This window comes from Lissotriton vulgaris, chromosome 5 (assembly GCF_964263255.1).
Source record: "Lissotriton vulgaris chromosome 5, aLisVul1.2, whole genome shotgun sequence".
Taxonomy (NCBI): Eukaryota; Metazoa; Chordata; class Amphibia; order Caudata; family Salamandridae; genus Lissotriton; species Lissotriton vulgaris.
In genome coordinates this window covers 300,790,913-300,798,642 of record NC_141693.1, presented here as the reverse complement: position 1 = coordinate 300,798,642, position 7,730 = coordinate 300,790,913, and the positions used below count along the sequence as shown (strand labels likewise).

The following is a 7,730-nucleotide window of genomic DNA, read 5'->3' as shown; positions in this document are numbered from 1 at the left end:
GGCCTCTTATGCACCTGCAGCATCAAAGATGCCTACAGCTCTGCAAAGCAGGCTCTCTACTCTTTTCCATGTATAGGACAGATGCCCAAAGCAGGTTTTCTGCAAAAAATAACCACACGAATAGCACAATTAGCACCCCCTCGGAACAATAATGCCCTGGACCCTAATGCTAGCAAGGAAAATGCATCCCATGTTCTTTTTCATAGCAAGACTGCCATAACTGAGATCTAGTGCCCACTCACAGAGTGTGTGTGGAGGGGGAGGGCTCATGTGCTGCAAAACAGATTGAGAACTGAAGAAGTAACATGCCTGCTCACCAAGGTGCCCGCTACCTGAAAGAAATGCAAATGTGTGAAATGGATGGAGCCAGTGTAGACTTTAATTATTAGAGTTGCTCCGTTTAATGGTACAAATATTTATTCTTTCTGAGAGGAAATGCATGAGTCCATTAAAAGGAGTGCGCCCTTTTAATGAGCATATATACAAATATTTACATTAGATGTAGTCTGGATTCTTATCACTAAAATGGTTATTTTTAAAGCAGATGTTTTTATCACAAACAGTATGTTGCTCCAGTCTGTTTTATACAGAGTGATACAGTTTTTAGAAAATGACATTCACAGTGCTTTCTGTCACAGACTGAGACCTTGTAGCACTATAAGCAAGTCACTTTTCATCACTGCACCAATCAGGATTTAATTCTGTGACTCAGTCGTCACACACAAAGGCAACTGCTGTGATCACATTAGCTAACTGAGGTTTCATAAGGTAAAAGAGTATATTTCCTTTTCGTTAGTTTAACTTGCATTTATTTTTCAACTGAGGTGTGCATCTTTATTACAAATATAATTACATCTTCAAAAATAAAAAATAAATTAGATATAGCATTTACAAAATGTAATATAGTCTGTAGATGTAGTTTCTATGTCAAACCCGATGTCTCAAACTGCGTAACCTCAAAGTCCTTTTAGAATGGTCACTGTGGTGTGGTAATTGTGTGTAGGACAAGTGACCATCATGTCTGTCAATGCCCCAATGAGCATGCTAGGTGACAAATGCCATCCATTTACCACTCTCCTGCTGCAATCTCCACACTTGAAAAAAAAATCGGAAACAATGAGAGCACTTTATCGTCACCAGCTCCAAAATACAAAAATGCAGCAGTATGTCCTGTGAGGTTCTACTCGTGCAAGGTTTATTTTTCACAAAAAAGAAAAATCCCTGTTTGTTGTGCCTCCCAACAAGTAGTTCTTGAAAACTAGATTCAAAGTCCTCTTCAGTAACAGCTTAAAAAGCATTCATTCATTTTAGTTTGGTAGCAAGTGTTCACTTTCATCAAAGGTGTACAATGGCTATAAAAAAGCATATTCCCTGTTTTAATGTTAAGCAGTCTGTATTAGTGAGTGGCAGTCTGTCTTTTTCTGCTTGTCACTGGTCAGATTGCAGCCAAACATCTCCTGTGATACATGGGTCATGTATAAGAATCCATCATCAGCCTTATGATCCCAATACACTTCTGACATTGTGACAAACATGGACGGTAAGGTCTTGTTATTCACCATAAAGAAAAAAGCCTGTGTTGTGGATAAAGGTAATTGGCATCAAACAATGATCTTAAATTGTGTCATGGTCAGCTCTTCAGGAAAAAGAAATGTTCTTTGTCTAATACAGGCAAATGCTTTTCTCTTTGATAGCTTTCACTCACCACTGGTAGTTTGGACGGAAACTCTCTGTTTCTATCACCCACCTCACCTTTCCCAGTTGCAAAACACATCGACATTTTGAACGGGATTGATTTTAGTTTCTCTGCAGACTTTCCATGCCATTCCCTGACAGATTTACGCTGTTGCCTGCTGAACACAGAATTACATCACGCCCTCTATGCCTAATTGACAGTTAATTGATAATTTGCCCTCGAGTGGTGTGCGTGTTTGTATATGCAATTATTCCAAGGTGAACAGCAAACAATGGAATGCTATTTTTTTCTTCTTTTTAGCCAGGTCTTTGACCGCAACTTCACACTTGCTGGCCTCCCCAGTGCCACTTAGTACCATCCTTTCACTTTTTTGTGGCGTTTAACTGCAGCATTTAAATGAAGACAGCCTAGAACGGCGCCTTTTGCGCTTCCAGGCTTTCTTCATTCACATGTAATTACAGACCTATTCGCGCCCCCCTGGCAACACATCCACGCCCCCCCAGGGGGGCACGCCCCACAGTTTGAAGACCTCTGCAACATGATGCCAGTCCCCTGCAGACATGCACGCGCTTAGTGATAACCAGTTTTCCTTCTTACATGTCCCCTACACTGGCTCAACCCATGCGCGTTGAGCACAAGTAATCCTAGAGTCCTGAAGCCACAAGGCCAGTCTCACTTATTTGCCTGGAATCACAGGATAGTGAACAGGATAGTGAACTGACATCCAGCCTGGAACCGGCTTCCCCTGTTCCCACTTCGACAGACTTCGACAGCATTGAATCTTTTGCCCATTCACAATACCCTCTCTTCTTACAGCAGGCCTTGAATAGAAGTTAATTGTTTTAAGGCGTTCCCAGATGCACTGCTTCGAGCTATTCATGCAGCACGGTGGGTGGTAAAGAGCCGTGAGGTGTTGAAACATTCACCAGGAGCCAGCGTCGCCTACCCTCTTCTGAACTTCATCACTGCATTGGGGAGGGGGGGGGGGGGGGGTTTGCTTAAAACTTAGACAGTTAATGAAGCATTATTTTACGTGCGACTGAGATCCGAGCGCAGAGCGGCATTTGTCCCGCATTGTTTACTTTGCAATGGTGGACGCGGTTTTGATTGAGCAGGGTGGACGGCGTCCACCCTGAAAAACCCTCGAAAATAAGTGGGGGGATGCCGTCCACCCGCGTGGTACCCCGACTCGTGCCCTGTCCCTAAATCTCGGTGGGAGAGGCGATGCCGAACATCTCCATGGGAAGCTCATGTCTTGTGTCACACAGACCATCCACGCCCACTGCGATACCCAGCCAAGCCTAAAGCCTGTGTTCTGACTGACTTATACAGAAATTCACTTAAATCCAAACAAGTAGGTAGGTAGGGTTTGGCAGAATCAGTCACACGTCAGCCTCATCTGACCTGTGACATACTGTCTCCCAGCCCTTCTGGCCTTCGCCGAATTTCGCTATGAGCCGCTCCTTTCCTGTAAGAGATTCCTTTCCATGTATGTGTTGTTCTGCAAAGGGAAAGGGGTGGGGGGCTATTGCACCTAATGCACAGCCAAGCAGACCACTCCATAAAATCGATATTTGACTCGTCACACCGTGGTTCACTTCACACGGGGAATTCACGTTGTGCTTATGAAGTGAACTGTAAAGTAAACCATGGAGTAAGGAAGCAATATTGCTTCCAGCGCAGGGCACAGTGTACAAGTGCAACGCCACTGTTCAGGCCGGAAGAAGGGCAGGGCCTTTAACTTAAACCCAGGCATATCGTGATAACTGATCTACAAGATCTTCTCTTTTTTTTTTTTTACAATTTTGGGCATTTTAAAGTACATTGAACCCTTGCCCAGCTAGGCACTGGGGTAATTTAACCCTGTGCTGTCACAAGCCGCGCCCGCTGCCAACCACCCTGGGTTAGTTTATGTAAATGCTTTGTCTTGGCTGCACACACACACTTTTACTCTGCCATGCTTGTCAGCGGCAAAGGTCAGCGCCTGCTCTACTGCACATACCAGAGGCCGGGGCCCTGTGCACAATCATCAAATCTTCATGTGGAGCGGGAGCTACCATGGTGACCATCATGTCACACCACTCACCATGACCACGCGCTCGAGGAAAAAAAAGCAGAGTTGGTTTTGCTACACTTACGGTTATCGTTAGGTGTGGTGGTGGGCGGCCGGGCACTGGCCTGCTTGCCTTTATTAACTGATGGGGTCGAAGGGCCTGCTGCTGCCTGCACTCGACGTGAACCACTGATGCATGGCGGGCTGCGTGTGCGCGAGGTCGTGGTATTTAAAAAAAAATCTACGCACGCTTCCTGCTGCATAGCCCTACCCCTGCAGAACCATACCTAGCCCAATCGGTGTCCCGCCCACAGCTAACACTGAACTAAGGGACGCCGCCTTACTAAGGTAAATTCGCAATGCGCATCGTCACGACCTGTTGAATGTGGATCATAGATTCATTCATTCATATTTGAATAAATAAAGTATGGTTGGAGTCCAACGGTCTGGAGTCTGGACCCAGTAATGAATCATGTATGTGATTTAAATACTTTTTATTGGCTCTCATTGTCTCACAGCCACAGCACTCTTCATCGGGACTCGGGAGACGAACACAACACTGTTCCCACCGAGTCAGTGAGTGAGGTAATTTTTATATACTGTCTACGACACAATGCCATATGACATGCAGGATTGCAGACGCGTGGTAGACCCGGCCCTGATCAGTAAGTGCCGGTGCTAAGCAGCGGCACAATTTAAGCACCAGACAAGGGTGACATACAGGGCTCGAGTCGGGGTACCACGCGGGTGGACGGAGTCCCCCCACCTATTATACAGGGAGCTTGATAACTAAAAACTGCAACTGAGTGCAAGCCACCTCTCGTGACGTCACTTCCTGTCGTGACGTCGGCGTTCCCCCACTTTTATTTTTAGGACTTGTGCCCTGGTGACATACATAGTGGAGGACTGGGATTGATCCCCTTACCACTGGGAGTCGGCTCCTACCTTGTGTTCCCGCTGAGTTTCCTCCCCCACCTCTTCCCTCCTTCATTCTTCAGAGTGTGCCCGTGACCAAAGCACTCCTCTCCCCTTGTTGGGGAGGGATCCAGCATCTATGCCCTGGAGTCTCAGCGACCCCGCTGAGAGAGTCCACTGTGACAATGGGAATCACACATAACTGAGGACTGAGAAGGATCCCTGTCCCATGGGGAACCGTCTCCCACCCAGCTGGACGCCAGACTCAGTCACTTCCCCGTCTTCCCTCTGTGTCCCCTACCCCCGCCACCTCCGCTTCCCTCCATCATTATTTGGCTACCTCCCTTTTTCCTTAACTCTCTCCCCTGAATTCCTCTCCACTTACCTGCTTTGTTTTTCCTTATGCCTATACTCCTCTTAATCTCCCCCTCAACCTTTTACATTACCCTCTTACCCCTCTACACACCAAGAACCAACGGATGTAACTGTAACTGTTGTACCTTCTGTAACAATGTGTAATTTGTAACCTATGTAACTCTCTTCATGTAAAGCGCTATGATACCTCCGGGTCTAGCCAGCGCTATATAAAACTCAAGTAAATAAATATATTAGATGATCCTGTGCTTTTGCAAGAGGAGGAAGAAGTAGCATGGAGGAAAAAAATTAAAAAGCTCCATTGTATGGGAATTTCTTTCTTTGCCAACTGAAAGGAAAAAAGTTATTTTCGAATTTGTTACATCCAATCTATGTAACAATCTTATTTCCTATGGGAACATCAAGCCGTACTCCTTTGGTACCACAGGAATGAGAAAACTCCAGCAGGAATTATAGGAAAATGGCTCTGTATATACTGTTCCCAAATAGGTACAGTGTGCACAGAGTCCACAGACCCCAGAGGTTTGGCAGAGGCTAAAGTTAGATATAACCTTACTCTCTAAAGTGGTAGCTTGGTCGAGCAGTAATGCAGTATCAGAGGACAGTGCAAAGCATTTGTTGTACACACTCAGTCAGCAAACGGTCTCACACACTCAAGAACTGAACTCTAGGCCAATTGTTTTGTATCGAAAGATATCGTTCTTTTATTTTAGAACCAACAAGGTATCAAAATATACTTTCTCACAATTAGTTACTTTAGTAAAATACCTTTCAAATAGGCATTAGTCTTTTGGAATGCAGTAGTTACAGTTTGTTGCAATAGGCAACACAATTTCAAACACAATGCAACATTGAGCTCAATGGGAATTTTCAGTTAAATGCAATTAATTACTTTGTAGATTACTTTTCTAACCACAAGACTGGATCCTAGATTCAGTCAGGGGACATGTCCTGTAAACAGTTAAGTAAAAGCGTTTTGGTTACAGTAGTGATTTTTAAGGAATATTGTTGTATTTTAAAAGTTGTCAGAAACTTTTTCAGTTGAAATTACCAATGTTATCCTATGGAAGGAAATTCAGTTTGCAGGTAAAGTATGTTCACGTTACTTTTGTAATACAGCACTGGACTCCTAGGTTCAGCACTGGGACATTTATCTAAGACAGGTAAGTAATTACGTTTTGGTAGTTGGTACGATTTTTTAATAATATTTGTAGTTTGCAAAAATCGACACAAGAAATTTCACTGAAAAATAGTCAATGGTTTCCTATGGAAGAAAATTCAGGTTCTTGTAAGTACGGTAAAAACTACTTTTCAGGGTTTGTGCTGGGCTAAAAGATGCAGCACTGAGGTCTCTCCTGATAACAGGTGAGTAAATCAGAATTTGTTGTTCGACTGATTGTAGGTGAATATTTTAAAGTTCCAAAACTCCACACTTAGAAGAATTTTTGAGTGAAACCAGTCAATGTTAGCCTATCGAAGAAAAGTGAGTTATCTGCTTTTAGGTAAGTACTCAACTGGGAGAGTTAAGGTTCTGGGCATAGCCCCAGGAGTCTCCCGGGGTCAGGTAGGTACAACTGGTACACCCTCAGCGGCATAGGGGCAGCTGGGTGCAGAGGTTGTTAGGCCCAATGTTATCCATTGAGAAGCAGGGGGCCTTTGGCTGGTGGCTGCTGGCTAGCAGGCCACGCGGCTGTGATAGCTGGGCTCCTGGTCACTTGCTCAGGCCAAATGGGGAAGTAGGCTAGGACAAAGGTTGCACTGCCTGGGGCACTCAGGCGGCTGGGTGCAGGGTGCTTTTAAGCCATCGGACGCTCAATGTTATTCAATAGAGATCTTGAAAAGGGTACAAAGGCTGCAGGCTTGGGGACAGAGGATCTTCTGGAGCGACCAACACTTCGAGGGGTAAGGTGGGTTCTTGGAGGGTAGGTAGGCACCCCGCAGTCGGGCACAAGGGGCCGGGGGCACCGGGTGCAGGGGTGTCTTTTGGCGTCAGGAAATCTTACCCTCTGCTGGTCGCGGTTGGGAGGGGTCCCTGGTTCTGAGGCTTCAGGCGTCATCGGGGTTGTTGAGGAGGGTCCTTGGGCACTGGATTCCAGGTCAGAATCGCCGGGGGGACGTCCTCAGGGTCATTGCCCACTTGGGCACAGGCCGGGCTCGGCGGGTGCAGAGTGGGCTGGATTCGCGGTTCCTGGCTGGCACCAGGGGTATTGCTGTTTGAGCAGAACCACTACTCATGGGAGTCCCAGTCTCTAAGAGGGTCAAGGCAGGCAGGTCCTCTGGGGTTCTCAAGGTTGCTGTCCGCAGGAGACGCCGGGATACTGGCAACCTGGAGTAACTCGGAACCGGCTACTGCGAGAGATTCATTCCCGCTCACACCGATCAAATATGGATCGCCGTCCCCACCAGTCGGGATACGATTTGTAACTCCCGCCGATAACCACAGGAACGGAACATTGGTCCCCGTTCACACGGGCCTCAGCCTCGAGGTCCAGCCCCCGCTGACTACGCCCGATGACTGCACTTCCTAATACACGGAATTTCCACCCCACACGGATTCTTTACCCTGCCGCTATACTTTTCAGCACTCTCCATTAACCAACCCAGTCCTGATGAAGATCCCGAATTAGGAGGATCGAAATGCCGTCGACCATACAGCGCAATTGAAGGCGCGAACATGCAAATGTGGTTCAC

The 7,730-nt window shown here is 46.4% G+C and overlaps 1 pseudogene; it reads right to left on the bottom strand.

Moving 5' to 3' along the window:
* Positions 1-1,382: 1,382 nt before the first annotated feature.
* On the bottom strand, positions 1,383-1,821 carry LOC147710771 (microtubule-associated protein 1 light chain 3 gamma pseudogene; annotated as a pseudogene).
* Between the last annotated feature and the right edge of the window lie 5,909 nt (positions 1,822-7,730).